Source organism: Cavia porcellus, unplaced genomic scaffold (genome assembly GCF_034190915.1).
Source record: "Cavia porcellus strain 051 isolate PalLab524CR breed Dunkin Hartley unplaced genomic scaffold, mCavPor4.1 scaffold_19, whole genome shotgun sequence".
In the NCBI taxonomy this organism is placed as follows: domain Eukaryota; kingdom Metazoa; phylum Chordata; class Mammalia; order Rodentia; family Caviidae; genus Cavia; species Cavia porcellus.
The window spans coordinates 36,120,070-36,139,547 of NW_026947502.1; the positions used below are offsets into that span (position 1 = coordinate 36,120,070).

The following is a 19,478-nucleotide window of genomic DNA, read 5'->3' on the forward strand; positions in this document are numbered from 1 at the left end:
GTCTTACTAAGTGCAGTTTGGCTTCAGCGCGTCTGGTGCGGGGCTCTGACCCTGTACTTCTTACTGCCTCACAGGTGATACCAATGCTGCTAGCCTAAGGATCACACTTTAATGAGTAATAGTATCAAAATCTCCATCTCAAGCATCCTAATTTCTGGCTACCTGCTATTATTTGTCAAACTCTGTCCACCCCAATGGGAAACTTTGGTCTCTGGACCTTTTCAGTTTAGGTTCCATGGTCTGTGGTTGCAATTTTTCCCTTCCACATCCTCAACAACTATCCACCATATTTTCCTAATTATACACTGCATTGGTTAAATCTAATTCTCCGCCTCCCCTTATGCATCCAGCCTCCAGATCATAGCTGGAAGAAGAATACAAATATACTAACAGGCTCACTTCTAATTGTTATTCACTGCAAACCTTGTTGGTTTTCCCTACAAAATTATATGGTGAATCCAGTCACTTCCAAGTACTTTTTTGGCTGCCATTGTTATCCATGTGACTACCATTTCTCATACTTAGAAGAAAATAAGTTAAGAATTACTCCTGTGATTTTTACCTGGATACGGTGTGCTCTTTCAGTTACAAACCCACCGGATAGCCAGAGGTACTTAAACGTGTCAACAGGAGCGTATAACTCTCCTGGAACTTCCCGTTAACTGATCTGCCTTCTGACTCCTTCTTCATATGACCTTCTCCATGTTTATCAAGCCTGTCCAGGATTTAAGGCAATTCTGTTACCTTCTGTTTGTGCTGCCTGCCCTTGTTAAGCACAACCCTTTCTCTCAACCCTCTGCTCCTGGGTCAAATGCTCCTCACTTCAGGGAGTGGGTTCTGATAACACTATTTAAATTACTTTGCCCACTTGACAGAGGCATCAGCACCTGCCCTTTTTAATATGCTACATTGCTACACTATTTTCCTTCCTAGTACCTATTACCTCACATTTTCTGTAACAAATGCCCATTGTTTTCTGAGTGCAAGGCATTATTTTAAGTGCTTTACATGTGTTAATTCATTAACTTTGTAATGACCTTCTGGAATTGCCATGTGATTATCCCTATTTTCAGAGAAAACATCTAAATTCCCAAGAGGTTAAATCACTCGTGAAGATTGCACAATTACACATGTTGCGGCCAGAATTTGAACTCAGCTGTCTGACTTCCAAATCAGTGTAGTAAGCCACTGTGCTATTCTGCTGTCTAGTCCTTTGTGAGATATAAATATATTTTTAGAAACACTGTCTAATATATCGTGTGTTGTTATGATCTGTCTCTCTCACCAGTATGCAAACCCCACAAGGGCAAGGATTTGATTTCTTCTAGCTACTACCATCTCCCCACACCTGCTTGGTGCTAGTAGATACTCCAAAACATTTATTTAATGGATGAATTCTGCTGGTTTTATTCTGTATACTTAAAGCACCATTTTGAGTTGTTTTTATTATGTAAATTCAGTATTTTTGTGAAAAATTGGGTAGTAAAAAAATTGGGTAGCTTAGGTTGTAAATTTAGACAAATTTATTTAACATATATTTAAAACCTAGTTTGCCTTTCAACTTTAAGTTCAATTTACAAATAATATATTCTTTATAAATATAGTAAAATACAAATAGTTTTCTGTTTCTTTTATTAATGATTGCTTAGCTAGTTTATAGAGTACATGCTTGAACACACAATATCATTTGCAAACTTAGTTAAATTCTTTTAGTATTTAAATTCTGTGATAATTTAATATTTTCATTTTCCTTTTTAATTATTTCAAGTTCCTGACAAGAAACATTCACTGCACAAACAGGCCAGACTTCTCACTTATATTACTTGTATCAATCTCATAAATGAAGCTTACAAATCACACCTATAAATCAAGTTAATTTAAACATTTTATAGCACCTCTCTGCAAACTTAATCAAGTTGTGTAACATATCTCAGTTTAAAAATCATAGTGCTAGCAGAAGCAATAATTTCCAAACTTAAAAAGCAGTGACTACAAGAGAGTTGATACAATGCATTATTCCTACTATATTTTTAAGCTTAATATTCAGACATCTAGCCAGATTTGGGGAGAGTTTAGTCCTCCAAGAAAGTCTCAAGGACAGACACAGTTGTTCTTTGAGGTTGGATACAGCACAACAGCTGTGCACATCTGGACAAATGGTCTACCTCAGCTGCAGCCGGTTATGCCAAGGCCTTTTCTTCTAGTTGCTCTGAAAACAGGGGCCTCTTTCACTCTGAAGTTTCTTCTTCACGTCTCTCTCTCATGTGAATAATTTATACTTGATTGCAGTGACTCTCATGTCTGTGTGGTTAAATTCTGTGGCCTTTTTCGTAAGTCTACCTCATAGCTGCGAGTCTTGCTAATAATTGTTTACATTTGTTGATCTGTATGCATGTCAGTTCACTGATACTGTTTTTATTTTGTAGTATTGGGAATTAAATCCAGGATCTTGCATATGATAGGAAATCACTGTACTCCGAGCTACATCCTCATCCCTGATATTCTTGGGTCTAACAGCTTTAATGTTCAGTTCAGGTATTTAAAATGTACAGTTCAATGTATTTTAGTGTGTTCAGAGAATACACATATATATGCAACCATCACTACAGTCATTTAGTGTAATTTCATCACTACTGATATCCTATACCCCATTAGCTATCACCTACCAATCCTCATTCTTCTCAAGCCCTAACAACCACTAAGTTAATTTCTAACTGTACATCTTCCTATTCGGGACTGGCCATAAATATTTTCAAGGTATATCCATGTTGTAGCATGTATCAGTATTTAATTACTCTTTATAGCTGAGTAATATTCCGTTGTATGGATATACCATGTTTTGCTTTTCCATTTGTCAGGGACATTTGAGATGTTTCTACCTTTTGGTTTTTGTGAATATTGCTGCTATAAATGTTCATGCACAAGTTTTTGTCAGACTTCTGTTTTAGTTCTTTTGGCTTTAAGTTCATAGGAGTGAACTTGCTAAGTCATATGTTAATGCTACATTTTAATCATTTGAGAAATTGCCATGTTTATTTCCAAAGTAGCGGCAGCTTTTAAATTGCTGCAGATATTATATGTGTTCCAGTTTCTCTACAGCCTTGTTAACACTTGTTATTGTCTGACATTTTGATCCTGATATTCTATTTGGGTGAAATTGTAGCTCACTGTTGTTTTTATTTGCGATTCCTTACACGCCAGTGATGCTTATTTGTTCATGTGTTTATTGGCTACTTCTATATATTTAGTGAAGTATCTCTTTATCTTTTGTCTCTTTATCTATTTATCTCTTTATCTATTTGTCTCTTTATCTATTTTGATTGTTATTTTTTCACTGTTGAGGTGATTGGCAAATATTGTCTTCCATTCTGTGGAATGTATTTTTCTTGCTAGCATCCTTTGAAACATGGAAATTTTAATTTTAATGAAGTCTAGTTTATGTACTTTTTGTTGTTGCATATGCTTTTGATGTTCTATCAAAAATACATGGTTAAATTCAAGCTATATTTTCTGAGTTCTGCTTTTTGTTTTACTTAGGTCTTTTACAAATTAATTTTTATATAAGGTGTAAGAGAATTCATCCACTTATAAGAAGTTATTCATTTATCTCAATACCATTTGTTAAAGGATTCTTTTTTTGCTTTGAATGAATAGTTTTGGCATTCTTGTTAAAAATTAGTCAATCATTGATCTGTGGGCTTGTTTCTGGACTCTGAGTTCTGTTCCATTGATCTCTGTTCTTATGCCAGTATGGTACCACTTCATCTTGATTAATGTAGCCTTTCAAGGAAGTTTTTAGGGAAGTATGAATCCACAACTTTATTCCCTTTGTTCTAGATTGTTTTGTTTATGTTGGGCCCCCTTTAGTTCCATGTGAATTTTGGTATTGGCCTGTTTGTTTCTACAGAAAACACCCGGGATTCTGACAGTGTATAGAATCTGTAGGTCATTTTGGCCAGTGTTCACGTCTTAACAATGGGAAGTCTTTTTATTCATGAGCATTGTGTGCTTCTCTTACAATTAGATCATTTTCACTTACTTGTTCCCTTTTCATCTTGTATATTTCCCCTTCCAAAAGCAAATTTGGCCTGGAATATTCCTGACCTCTAATTTACCTTGTTCTCACTTTTTTGCTCACCAGATGTTTTAAGAATATTACCATTGCCATGAAATATTTTCCATTTACAGTAAAAATATTCAACATATGAGTGCTAACACTGTGGAGAAAAAAGGAAAGGGAAAGAAATGAAATAAGACTAGGTGGAGTTACCACAAAATCAGCCAATGTGAGGATAACCCCTGTGCTGAGCTGGTGGATCACAGATGACTAGAGCCCAGGTGGCTATTCAGGTAGTTTTTTGCTTCTTAATCCTCATCAAACTTGTCCCATTCTTGTTTATTAAGGTCTGAATAATGTTAACATGGATTTCCAGGTTGATAAACCTGTACTCAGAAGCTTTTGCTCTGGTTCACGGTAGAGGAAACATAAAAGAGTGTTTCTCCTGTGTGTGCTGATTTCTCCTGGAAGATCTCCTTGTAAAGAGTGTTTCTCCTGTGTGTGCTGATTTCTCCTGGAAGACCTCCTTACAACCATCAGTGTAGTCTTCAGCTGAAGGACGACTCTTGGAAAATCTTTGAAAACTGTTTTGGGATGTTTCTTAATAAGATGGGAAATGAACTAAGTGATCTACAGACCTTGAACAATATTGTTCTGTTCAGTGATACATTTTGGCCTTCTTAGCATGGCATTGTAGCAAAGCCAATCTATCATGTGTTACATGGATAAGTTGGTAGCATTAATTTAAAACTAATTTAAAAGTTATGTTTTATGTACCTCTATTGCTTGTGAAATTGAAGTACATCATAATGAGAATTACTCTTAAGAAAGAGTAATATATTCATGAGATGATAAAAAATAACAGATGTAAACCTCAGATTTATTTCTGTCTCAGGTTAGGAATAAGCCAACCTTGTTTCATTTCCTTCAAGGAGTGGTCAGTGGTTATTTTCTCTTCCTGTTTCTTTATATGTTTCATATTTATTCAATGAAAAGATGATAGCTCTTTAATCTGTATTCACTCTCGTATTACAAAGTAATTTTGTTAAATTGTGGTTTTTCATTTAACTCTTTTAATGTGAATTTTATGTGTATTTTCACATTAGAATAATGAAAGTATATGTTTTAATAACAAATATGAAGTGTAATACACTTTTAAAGGGGAATTCTAGTTCTTTCAAACATAGTTGCTATATATTATTATAGTTCAGGAATAGTTGTCTCCAAAAATATAATTTTATACACTACACTTATAAATAATTGTTTTGAGCACTTTAGAAAAACATATTAAGCATAATTTTCTGCCTATAAGATTGGCATGCATAAAAGCATTTTAAAAAACATAAGTAAAATTTTTATAAGATCATCCACAATAATTTTACCCAGATGTATTCAATGTTGATACTGCTGACTTTCTGAAATTAAAAAATATTGGTTTTGTTTATTGATTTTTTTTAATTTCTCAGGACTCTGGCCCTTACCTGGGAAATAATCAAAGGGCCTCATTGAGGTCTTGAGGAGATTCAAGCTAGCCTTGGCTTCCTGTAGCCTCTCCATCTCTGGTCATCCCTTCTCCAAATCTCTGGCAGTCCCAGATGCTGTCGCTGGTTCCCTTTGCCCCTTTGAAGGCCCAAGACTCTTTCTTGATGCTGTAGTTTCTAGTAGACAATTTCCCCTCCAGTGTTTTATTTTGTATTTTTCTTCTTTAAGACACACGCTTACTCTTTGCCTTTCCCAGTCCAACAAAGGCAGCCACTTAATGCATGAGATACACACTTTGAGATATTTTTATCTTTGCAGCTATATATTTTTTACATGGCATTTTGTTTTGAGTGACCATCTTTGCTAAAAGACTGTAAACTCTTTGACTTAGGGACTGTATCTATGTGGTTCATCATTCTTTTTCCTACCCCTTAATATAATGTCCTTCACTCTGGAGGTCATACTATCCATAATATTGTATCTTTGAGATATCATGGTGTTTTTATTAATTGTGATGGAGGAGCATTTTTTTTTTTTATCTAGTAGACATTACTGGAGTAGTTCTAAGTCATAACGAAATAAGCAGAAAGTAGAATTCCTACATACTTCCTCCAGTCTGTCCCCAGCACACAAATTTCCCTACTGTCCACGTCAAGGCCGGGAATCATACACTTACAACAGGCTCAGGCACTAACAACACATCATTAGCAGGCAAAATCCAGACTTTACGTTTGTACTGACCCTTAGTGTGGTGCATTCTTTGCATTTGACAGTGTTGTAATGACATGTCTCCCATTACACAGAGTAGTTTCTCTTCCCTGATAATCCCCTAGTGATACCACTGTTCATCTTCCTCCTCTCCCTCCCCCTATAATCCCACATCCACTGATCTTGTTACTGTTTGTGTAGTTTTTGACTATTCTTTTTTAACATAACCTTTTAATTTTACAGTTGAAGACAAGACTGTTATGAAGGGAATGGCTTGTTACAGTGTTGCAAATCGTCTCCCCCCTTTTATTGATATATGTTTGCATTATATGATATTTACATTTGCTTTAGGGTGTGGTCAAACATACCTAGATAATTTTCTAACCTCTTCCTTCTTTCCTGCCCTCTCTTTCTTTTCCCCTACCCCCAAAGTCTGACTTTATTTTTGTAATTTATTTTTTATTTATCATTTACTCTTTATATTTTATGAAGCCCTACCATATTTTACTTCATGTGTCTGATTTTATTTAGCATATTATGGTCTGAAGATCTAACCATTTTCTTAAATTCATTGTGCTTCATGGCTGAATAAAATTCTAAATGTATGCACATATTTTCTTAGCCATTTCATAGTTTTTATCCCTTTGTCTATTGGTGGGCATCTAGACTGTTTCTGGAGCTCAGCTATTGTGAATTGTGCTGCTACAAATAAGAATGTGTAAATAATCACTATAATATGACATCTTTAACTCTTTCAGCAAAATACAAAGAAAGGTGGTATATGTGGGCCCAATGGAATTTTGATTCTCAGCCTTTTGAGGAGTTATCTATATTGATTTCCATAGTAGTTATATTAGTTTATATTCCAATTGACTATTCTTGAATAACATGTAGCTATGATTACATGTAACCTTTTTATATTGGCTTTCTTCACTTCACAACATTCATTAAGGTTTTTCTATGTCTTCTATTGGCTTGCTGGTTTATTTAGTTGTAGTACTTAATAATATCCAATTGTGTGAATATACCACCATTTGTTTGTTCATTCATCTACAGAAAGGCATCTTGGCTACTTTCAAGTTTGGGCAGTTACAAATAGAGCTGCTGTAAACAGTTGATGTGTAGGTTTTGTGTGGGTATAAATTTTCAACTCATTTGGGTATAAATAATTGGGAACATGCTGGGTCATAGGATATGTACGTGTTTTATTTTATCAGGGAATGACAAACTGTCTTGCAAAGTGGCTGAACAGTTTTGTGTTCCTACCAGCCATGAATGAGAGTCTCTGTTGCTCCATTTCTTTGCCAACATTTGGTGTTGCATATTTTGGACTCTGGACTTTTGAATAGGTATGTGGTGGTATCTCAGTTTTCTAAAATTTGCAATTACCAAATGACATTTTGAACATCTATTCAAGCATATGCTCGCTTGCTATCCATGTATCTTCTTTAGTGACTGGTCTATTTTTTCGCCTCTTTTCTAATCGTTGTGTTCACTTTCTTATTGTTGAATTTTAAGTGTTTTTGTACATTTTGAATACCAGTTCTTTACTAAATGTATGCTTTGCAGATTTTGTTCCCAGTTTATATTTGCTCTCAGTTTTGTGCTTTTGTTCTCCAAACAGCATGTTTGTAGGATATTTAATATTAATGGATTCAAACTTATTGAAGCTTTCATAGATTATGCTTTTGGAATTATATATAGAAAAAGTTCTTGCCAAGATCAAGGTCACAGATTTTTATCTTATGGTATTTTCTAGGACATTCACAGTACTGCATTATCCAGTTAGGTCTCTGATCTAAATGAACTACTTTTTGTAAAAAAAAAAAAAAAAAAAAAAATCAACTCTATGTCTATGTTATTTTTATTTGCATGACCCATTATTCCAGTATTATTTACTGAAAAGACTATCCTTTCTCCATTGATTTCTCTTAATTCTTACAAAGATCAATTGACTGCAATTGTTTGTGTCTCTTTTCTACCCTTTTATTATGTTACACTGATCTATTCGTTCCTGTTCTTTTACCACATTGTCTTCATAATGTCACTTTATAATATGTTTTGAAGTTAGAAAATATAATTCTACTAGTATTGTTCTTCAAAATTATGTTATTCTGGGAGGTTTTGGCAGCTCAATATAAATTTAAAATCAGTTTGTCAAGATCTATAAGATAATTTGTTGTGATTTTGAGATTGTGTTATATACTTAGATCGAATTGGGAAGAATGCAAGTGTCAATGTGTTGTTTCCTACCAATGAACATGGATTATTTCTCCATTTATTTAGCTCGTTGATTTCTTTCAACAGATTTATATAGTTTTCTCACAGATCTTATGTGTATTTGGTTAGGTTTTTTAAGTTTTTCATTTATTTGATGCTAATGTAAACAGTTGTGTTTTTATTTCAAATTCTTCTTGTTCACTGAACAGGAGACCAATTAATTACCTTTTATTAATTCAGTGTTCTGTAGCTTTTTATTCTAACATTTTGGTTCCAGTGTTCCTTGTCCATCAGAGAGGGGAGATTTCAAAACAGAAAATCATACATCTGTGACCAAAGCCTTTACCACCTGCTTCTGAATTATTTATCTGTTTTTCTTGCCTTATTGAATAATCTATAACTTAGTACAATGCCGAAAAGAAGCAGTAAGATGGAACATCTTTTCCTTGTTTCTCATCAGATCAGAAAACTCCTGATTCCTTAAGAATGATGTTATGTTGTGTTATGTTATATTATATTGTGTTATGTTATGATGATATTAGCCCTAGCTTTATTTTTTTCTTGTAGTTTCTCTTTTCCAGGTTCAAGGAGTCTTCCTCTGTTCTTCATTTATTGAGAATCTTTACCATGAGTGGATTTTCTTAAGTGCTATTTTTGAATCTATTAATATAATCACGTAATTTTTTCCTAATCTTGATAGTATGATGTAGTACATTAATTGATTTTCAAGGGTTAAATCAGCCTCATATATTCAGAATAAAAACCATTTGCTCATGGATTAAGATTCTTTTATGTATCATTAAATTTGATTTGCATTCTGTGAGACCATGATGCTATCTTTGGTGGAAACACCACATGCATGGAGAGCAAATTCATATATGAAATAAGTGTCTATGCCAGTAAGGAAAAAGCACAGACCCTTCTGTGATGGAAGTGGCCCAATGTAATTAACCTGCCACCAGGTTGATCGCCCTGAGGAATGGTGCCATACTGGGCACTCAGTGTTGGTCTCGGCTGCTCTGGAATATTGGACATTAGCAGTAGTTGTAACTAGATCACCCTTGGCAAGTCGGAGTCTGTGTTGCTGTGCTCAAGCATGACCTCCATCTCTGCCACCATGGCCACTCTGTTCATGAGCCCACTGGGCATATGAGGTCTAACCACATACCTTTTCCCCAGGTATCTTTCTCACCCGTTTTCCAGTTATGCTCCTTCCAGGTTCCTGACCATCCAGCCATAGCACTGGCTACAGCCCATGAATCAGTGTAAAGTTGCACATTCATAGTTTTATCTTGCCTAATTGTTCTAGTCAAAATTTTATGAATCACATTTAATAAGAGTAGTAAAACTGGACATCTTTGTCTTTTTCCTAATAAAATTTTTATTTTTTTCTTTTTTCCCCCCTTAATTTGCCTGGCATGAGATTTACTGATCTTTTCAGAGCCAGTTTTGGTTTCTGATTTTCTCTATTGATTTTTTGTTTTCAACTTCACTGATTTCTACTCTGCTTTTTAAACTTATTATTATTTCTTTCCTTCTTAATTTAGATTTATCTTTTTCTTTTTTTCAGAAAAGAAAAAGATTGTCCTCTTTGACAATCTCTTACTTTCTCCTTTTAAAATTATATATTTAAATATATATTTATATATTCCATACTAGAGATTTTTCTCTAAGCTGCGCTTTCACAATTACTGATAAGTTGTATTTCATTTTCACTTAGTTTCAGATGTTTTAAAATTTATCTTGTGATTTATGCTACACATGCTATTTGTTGTTTAATCTTCAAGGAATTGGATTTTGTGGCTATGTTTATATATTTGATTTCTCATTTAATTCCGTTGTAGTTTGAGAGCAAATATTTTATGCTTTTTCTTCATTTACCCTTGTACTAATGTATTTAATGGCCTAGAATGTGGTCTGTCTTGATGAGTTTTATGAGACCATGGTTAGGCTGGAAGAAAGTATATTCTGTTGTTGTGTAAAGTACACCTTACATGTCAGCTGATTGGTGATGGTGTTGCATACAATTGTATTTTTACTTATTTTTCTACCTGCTGGATCTGCCATGAAGTTGCCAATTAGAGAAGTGTATTTGTCCATTTCTTCTTGTAGTTGGTTCCATTTTCATCTCACATACTTTTATGCACTGTTATATCCATTTTCATGAAGGATTTTGTATCTTTTTTTAATATTAACCCTTTATCAGTCTATAATACTGTTTTTTATGGTTGAGGGTTTTTTGCTGTCAGGTCTTCCTCTTTCTGAAATTAATGTTTTTTCAGATTAGTGCTACATGACATATCTTTCTCTACTTCTTTACTTGCAATCTCTGTATATTTTTAAGACAAGTTTCTGTGGACAGCATATAGTTAGTTGGGTCTTGTTTTTTTTTTTATCTTCTATGACAATCTCTTATTTAATTTATAACATTGCCCTTTCTTGTTTAATTGCCTTTCTTCTTACTTTGTTTCTTTGTCTTATTTTTAGAAAGAGTCTTGCTATGTAGCTCAGCCTGGCCTTGAACTCACTATGTAGTCTAGGCTAGCCTCCAACTCACAGCAATTCTCCCGCCACGGCCTCCCAAGTGCTTGGATTACAGTCATGTCACACTCTGTTCAGCTAATGCCTCTTTTCTGTAACTATTTTTTATCTTGTACTCTCTCTTCATAATTAGCTGTGACACATCTACTTTTTTACCTTTTTGCTGCTTTGTAATGTATAACTAACCCAAATCCACTTTCAAGTAACATTAAATTGCATAATGCAAATATCTTCAAAGTGGATCCCAAACTGTAAGGTAGATACTTGTAATCTCAGCACTTGGGACACTGAGGAAGATCGCATCAGAAGTTTGAGGTTAGCCTGGGCTACATAGTGGGTCCAAAACCAGCCTGAACTACTACATAAACTCTATATACTCTCTACAAACTACAAACAATAAGTGTTCCAAACTGCTCACTTACATCCTTTGTATCATTTATTTGACTTATCTTTGATCATAAATATGAGGTACATTGTTACTATCATTGTTACATATTTGTAATCTATTAGGTCAATTAAGAATGAGAAAACTAAATCTTTAAAAAGAATTTTTCATCTTATTCTTGCCTAATTCTCCTTCTTATATGGAGTGACATTTTGGATTTACAACTGTTTTTTCATTGAAAAAATTCTTCTTAACATGTCCTGTGAGGAATCCTTACGGATAGTCAATCTCTTCCGTTCTCATCTATTTAAGTTTTTTATTTCTCCTTCACTTTTGAAAGAAAATCTTTGTTGGATACAGAATCCCAAGTTGCACAGTTTTGCTTTTGAACTGCTGGTGTGTTGTTGTCATCTGGTATGTGACCACAAAAGATAAAGATCTAATTGACCTCTTCTGTGAGCAGAGTGGAGAAAGACATCAGGTACAAGCAATGGCAGTTGCAGGTTCTGGGATAAAGTTAATATAGCTGAGATTAAGTTATTTACCTGCCCTGTACTAAATGGATATTGGAAGGCGGATAAGTCTTGTGTTATTTTAACTACTTGTATCTGTGTTTGAGTGACTAAAAGGAGATGAGCTAGAGGCTTGGGCCTGCAGGAGCCAAGAGTTCCCTGGCTGCCTGTGTGTTGAACTGACTCTGTTTCTTTGTCATTCATCCTTGTTTGCCCTAAGGTCTGGGTGACAATCTACTAGCTGGGCTAGGTCCCCTAGCCCTTCTCCCTAAGGTAGAAAGCTGAGAGGAATGGGCTGACTCTTCACTAGTGGTGCTGGGACAGAGAGACCTGAGACACAGATTGGTCTCCAACACCCTAGTGTTACACAGGGGCCCTGGATATAGTATTGTGTATGTGTGCAAAGGAAACATTCTGCGGTCCTGTAATTAGTTCTGTCTTTAGAAAGCTCGGGTCCCTGAGCTGTGATCTTTATAAATGCTTCTGTCTTTTTTTCCCCTCTCTTTAGGTGAGACCAGAAAGATGATGGGGGAAGAGGATTCTGGTTAGACTTTGGAAAAACCCAAGGGGGTATGGCTCTGCTAAAGTGGTTTCCTAGAAGGGCAGGCTTTTGTCATGGAGAACAAAATGTTCTGAGAGTACTGTAAAATGGTTTCCTTTGTCTTCTTTTACTGCTTTTAGGAGGAGGAGAAGTTTTTATTATTCATTCTAAGATCCTGGTGGGACCTCTGAGATACACATGGGAAAGGAGTGAGCTAGCCCTCACCCAGGCTGAGGCCTCTAGAAGTTTTCCTCTCTCAAGCTAGTTTATGCGTCGGCTCCAGCAGCTAATTACCTGTACCTGGTGTTATTACCTAGGCTAATTGTGGGGTTATTTTCCATGTGGTTTTGCTCCACGAAGCTACTGTTCTGTATCTATCTGTAGTTTTGGAAATCGTGATTTGTCTTGTCATCTTGGTTCTCCAGTGGATCTAGAATGTTAATTTTCAGTTTTGCATATTTTTTGTCTTACTGTGTAGATAGCAAGAAAAACTTCTAAATTCTTTACCTTACAGAATCTTGATGCCTAAAAGCATTTTAATTACTACACAGTATTCTACCAGGTGGCTATATGTCTAAATATTGATAACTGTCTTTTCTTTTTGCAAGTAGTAGGAAATCTTCTAGTTTGATCAAAGGTCCAGGTAAAGCACAATGGAATTCTCTGCTTTATCTCTTAAACTCCAAACCTGTGTTATTTTATATCTTTATACTTTTACTTATTTTGTTATGCTTTTTAGATCCCTGCTTAAACCTTCCCTTCTATACTATCAGCAATGTGCGAAATATTAAATAACTATGTAAGGTTTTTGAGTTTTAAAAGTGTACATGAAGACAAAGACAGTTTAGTCATTCTTGCTACAAAAAAAATTATCTTTATTTTGGGATACAGCTTTAGATTATAACTATCAAATTGGTTATAACACTTCACATTCATTTTTATTCTGTGCTTTTAGGGTTTAGAGCTTTCATTGCTGTAGTTGATGTGAGCATGCTTTTTTTAATCACAGTGGAGATAGTCTATAACTATTTTGGACTGCATTGGATATGGATTAAAAAATTGCCCAAGTGATTCCTTTCTTTCCTCTTATAGACCCATTTAACTGCTAAAAAACTAGAACAATGGAGAATGCCTTAAGCTGAATAATCTGGCTTTATTTATATGTAATATAGTTAGATGTCTAAGGCCTTAGAAAATCAAGGGTATGAAGTCAGCACCAAAAGGCCCTGTGTTTGGCCTTGCTGTTTATTCTGAAACTCTGCTTCCATATACATAAGTCTAGAGGGTTGTTTGTTTTTCATTCACATGATACTTTGTTTCTCTACATTTATACTATATATAATGATTACATTTGATCAAACACCGTGTATAGTTTAAGCATAGGCATGGAACATAGAAAAAAACAAGGATACATGGATTTCATTGTCCAGCATTTTTTCCAAAATCTACAGATACTTTAAAATAGTCCTGTTCAATAGAACTTTCTGTAGTAGTTCCTTGGACTGTGTAGTCTGACTACCATAGCCACTTGTGATTATTAAATTTTTGAAATGTGGCTAGAAGTATTAAAAAATTCAATTTTTTGTTTCATTTAATTTTAGTTAAAGTAGTTTCACGTAGTGGTTATCTTAGCACAAGTTTGGATTTTTGGTTGTTTAGTTCCTTAGCATTATTGTCTATAACGTTTTGTGTGTGTGTGTGTGTGTGTGTATGTATATGTCTATAGATGCATTTAAGAAAAATTGAGCTTTAAGTAAAAGGTTTTTTTATTCAAGGAAAGCTATCAAGAGGAAAATTTGGCACAAAACCAATGGAATTAGATATAGATAGATTCTGTAAGAATCACCCAAGAGCATTTACAACATAGTAAATTTAGTATGCAAAATTACATTGACGTCTTCCCAGTGCAACGGAATGAGTTTAGGAATTGAAAACAGTGTATGCTAGGGAAAGAGGGAAGGAAGTACAGAGAGACGGGGAGGGACAGGACATGGTATGGATGAATGGAAGCATTAGTTAGTGGAATTTTAGAAATTATAATTGAGGTAATATTGTACTAGTTCTAATACAGTAGAAGGGAAGCTAGTTTGATGTAGCTGCCTTTTGTTGTGAAGACATAAGACAGACAGTTCAATAAATGGTGTTCTACATTATGTCCTTCTTCCTTCAAAATAGTTAACCTTTCAGATTAAAGATAGAGCTAAAAGTAGAAAGTGAAGCAATGTTGAATTTACATGTTTGTGGACCACCGAAAGTGCTACATAATCCAAATCTTTTCTGGTGAACTTGAAGGTTTTTCTTAACAGCATGTGGTCCTATATTACTGTTTGAAATTAAATCATTGCTATTTTTGTCAGGCTCCCTGGTGTAGGAGGACCTCCATCCTACTGGGAAGGTGACAAATTCTGAGTCTGTTGCAGAGACCTTGAAGAAACAGTCCTGTGTCTGTTTGTCTAGGTGATGTTTGAGTGGCCGTGAGAGAGACACCATCCTACAGACTAAGGACGAACTAAGTTCTGGACTTTTGATCTGTTACTTGTTAAAGGCAGGAATTGTGTTTTCTTCTGAGGCACTCAGAGACTTAAAAGCTGCTTTAGCAAAGAATAGTTACTTTTCACTCGAGAAAATGCCCAGCGGGTAACTAAGAGTGACATAAAACTTAACCTTCATTTTGTGTCTCCTTACAATTTTGAGTCAGGTCCTTGATCAGCTCTGCATATAGGAGTGTTAATCACTTAAGAAGTGTCTTTCTAAAAGCTAGCAATGTAACGTTGATTAACCCTAGCTACTTACTCTATCTCATCCGTCTTTAAGACTTGAGAACACCGGAAGTAGGAGATCTCTAGAGATATTTAATTACCAGTGAGTGCTGCCTAGGAACCTCAGGTCACTGCCCAAACCCCAGGTCAATTTATATTCCAGTAGAGTCTTCACAAAACTGAGACTGCCCTAAACAGAAAGAATTCCTACCTCAGGGAAATGGAATTTGCCTTTCAAGGGCTAATGAGTGCTTCAAAACCACCTTGCAAAAACAGACGTGAGAAAATGATCAACCGAACTGTGTGCCCTGTCTGTCCCTCTATATAATGTGGCCTCGCTCCTTTGATAATAAGCGTGATCCTATTAGAGCTGTGCCTATCCTCACCTTCTTAAGTAGGTATCTGTTTCTTGTTTTCTTTTATCTTTCAACTCTTCCTAACACATCTACCAATGAGTCTCCCTGATGCATCTTAAAATTTTCTGTCCAAAAACATGGAAAACCTAAATGTTGAGTTGAGGTGTTCATTTCCTCCTGGGGGAATTTTTAAACCCTGTCTAGTAACAGGAGTCAGTTTATGAGTGTTCAATAAAACTTGAGTCTCCCTTAAGTTGTGTAGCTTACTGTTTCCTTGAATGTCTTTTATTCTAATTATATTTATCTAGCTTTTTATCTCTTCTATCAGATCATCATCCACTTCTAGAAGTGTCATTGTATGTTTGTGTTAAGTGAGTTAAACAAAAAGTAAAACATAAAACTTGCCTTTTTAGTCAATCCATTCATATAGTCCCATTACCTATATAATCTTTAGTTTTACTAAAGCAGCTGTATAGCTGTTTATGTCCTTGGAGAGACAAAACAGATTGCTAGCAGTCTGCCAAATCTGAGTGTTGTGGTCTGGGTGAGACATAAGGGTTCCAATACGATGCACTTAATACTGTTAGAGTCTAAAATGTAGACATTCTCAATAGTAATGTAAAGGAAGATCTGAAGTTTTCCATGAGATGCTCAATGCCAGCACGGTCTGGATGAGCTGCCCTATGGACTAATTCCCATCATTCCATGTGGCTAAATGGAATTCTGGTCAGGTCAGTGGAATTTAGAAGGATTAAGATAGGAGAAAGTGTAGGATTCCAGAGAAGGGACATGGCAGAAATAGAAAAAAATATTTCTGTTCCACCTTTGATGTGTTGCGGACAGGCTAAAAAAGGGACTTAACAGCTAGAATCCATAATCTCACTTCTCACTTAAAAAAAATATTTATCTAGGAGATCTTTGGGAAGGTGCCCTAGTGTTCTCAGGGGCCATTGGCCATGCCAACAACAAAAACAACCGCAAACATCTTCTCTACAATGCCTCCTCCTGTCCCAGTTTATTAGGAGGTACTAATGTCTCACCCCTCGCATGCTCTGTACCCACCAGGCATCCTGACGTGGCACTTGCTGAAAAGTAAATCATCTTAGTTCTTCTAACTACTGGCACTTTTCTTTTGTTTCCTATTTGTTTAAGTCCTATTGTTCTTCATAAACTGAGAAACCAAAACTGTAAAACCCTGATCTTAAAGAACCCTTTCTGCAGATAAATATAGCAGCTGTGTTGGTAGAGGCTCATTTAGTGACTTGCCATGGTGCCCCTGTAGACTGTGTTAATGCCACTAACATGTAATTCCAACATATTTTTGGATGTAATAGTTAGACATGGTATATGTGTTTCCAACATATATAGGAAGACATATGAAATTCCATATTCAATAATATGGTAGACTTGATGCCTTGATAACCTTTTATAACATACCTACAGTTGCTGGGCAACATGGAAACACACAGCTGAGTGTCAAAGGAAATCTCCAAATAAAAAAATACATATGTTTGTATCTGTGGCAGCAGGAAGACAAAAGTTAAGAGGATTAACATTTTTGATTTGTTTTTCTCAAGGAAAAGTGACAAAAAAGAATATAATCTATATTGGGACATGCTATGTACTCACACACAACATAATAGCAGATTTTGTAGCAATGCACAATTTTTATTAAGGGTCAGTGTTAACATTACTCTTTATACTAAATTCCAGCTTGCTGTAAAGTACTGGTCATGGTGTTTCTCAGTCTCCACTGTTTATCGTGTCACCTGGGGACTATAAAAATACACTTGCCTCTGTCCTACCCTTAGTGACTGTTGTAAATGATCTTGGGCTGTGGCCCTGAAGTTGGATTTTAAAAGCTCCCTGGATGATTTTGATGTAAGGCCAAGACAGAGAACCACAGGGCTCAATTGATTTCACAATCCACTAATGGGACTTGACAGCAATTTGAAAAACACTGCTCTAAGGGGAGAGACCTTTAATGAAAGAATAACCCAAGTATAAAATCTCTCACCACAGAAGTCCCCCAAACAGACAGACATACCTGTCTCCTAGCCTGGATAAAGTGTTCTTGATGGAGATGGAAGTTGAAGAGTGGCTTACCTTGAAGCACATGGAACCGAGGACCTCCTCTAACATGCTTTTGAACTTAGCCAACTACAGACTGATGAGCCAGCATTTAAATCTTGGGTGGGTAACACCCTGAATCAGTCTGCAGCAGCAAACACAGATGTCTCTGGAGTGACACACTTAACTGAGATCTAGCAGGATGTCTGTCTGTCTGTCTGTCTGATGTTTTTCTTGTCTTTTTGAGAGAGGGTCTCGCTATGTAATTCAGGCTGGCCTTGAGCTCACTTGGTAGCCCAGGCTGGTCTCAAACTCGGCAGTGATCCTCTTGCCTCAGTGTCCCAAGTGCTGCAATTATGCCATGCGCCACCACACTTAGCCAGGATGTCTTTCTTGACATGACATAAACCATCCCACTCCAACCACCCAAGACCCCAAAGAGTATGAAGATTAAAGTCACCATTAGTAAGCAAGACTAACAAACAGCAAAATTAAATGTCATGTTCCTTAACACTTTGTATGGGTACAATATGGGAAAATGTGTAAACTAAAGAAAGGTGACATGAAAAGCATGAATTACAATTCTGCTTTCAAAAAGAAGGAAAAAATTTAAAGGCTAAAGAGGAATCTCAGTGGCTAGATTAAGTACCAAATTAGATACAGCTACTTCACAGAGAGGCAGCAAACTGGAACAATGAACGGAGGAAATATTGGTCAGACAATTCATATTCCCTCTATTTCTGGAAAATACAAAAGAAATAAAGAATTGTGCATCAAATGAGATAGTTTATGTAGAAAAGAAAATAACAAAGGGAGCATGGCTTGGAGTTTTGTTTTTTGAATTTAAATATATGTCAGATTTTGGAAGCGCATTGAATCCCAAGCAGGGTAAAGAAAAAGAAATCTGTTATGTAGGCACATGGACATAGGAGTTGTGAAGAGAAGAGAAAAAACGTAATTGCTATTTCTATTTCAATGGACATGCAAACATTACAGAATGAAAACAATGTGGAGATGGAATGTAGTGCTGTAACTTCAAAGTGCTAGGAAAAGTTTGCTGTCAGCCTAGAACTAGAGAGGTGGGACCTCGGGAGGGACTGCTTACAACTGCGATAGAAGGAACTAGGCAAAGAGAGGAGGGCCCACTGTGGACATAAATAACACATTAAACAACAGTCATGAGTGCTCAGGGAGCAAAGCTGAAGCGCAAAGTCACAAGTCAGTTGCAGGTGTGATTCGATTTAAAGAGGGGCTGGGACTTTAGCTCAGTGGCATAAGTGCCTGCCTTGCAAGCAGGCAGTAGTGAGTTCAATCCCTGGTACCGATAAAAAGGAAAAAGACAAAAAAAAAAAAAAAAAGAAAGAAAGAAAGAAAAAAAAACAGAAGACTTCAAGGGGCTCCACGCTGTTCAAAGGGAAGGAGGTGGCTGAAGTTTAATTCCACAGTAAATATGTTTTGTTAAAAGTTAAGTGGCAAAGTAACAAACACTAGACTTACAGCATCCAAGCACATACAGCAGAAAACTGTTATAGGGAGGAAGCAGACAACACATAGAGCCATTAGAAATTTCAGAAATGTGAGAGAAACACAGAGGTGATAGTGATCACAGGAAAGGATGTTAATTTTAAGTAAAGAGCAAAATAAAAGATACATAAAGAAAGAAGGGAGACAGATGTTTTTCAGACAGGAAAGGTATCAAGAGATGGGGTTGGGAGGGAAGAGAAATTGGATGAAAAAAAAAAGCAGGAATTAAGATATGTTATGTATATGTACCAACTCCACCCAAGAAATGTAAACACTGTGTACTCCAAACATGTATAATACTAACAGAAAAAGAAATTACACAT

The 19,478-nt window shown here is 35.8% G+C and overlaps 1 protein-coding gene across 9 annotated transcripts in view; it reads left to right on the forward strand.

Moving 5' to 3' along the window:
• Window positions 1-19,478, forward strand: part of Kcnn2 (potassium calcium-activated channel subfamily N member 2) — a 476,524-nt gene that overhangs the window by 410,987 nt on the left and 46,059 nt on the right. The window lies entirely within an intron of this gene.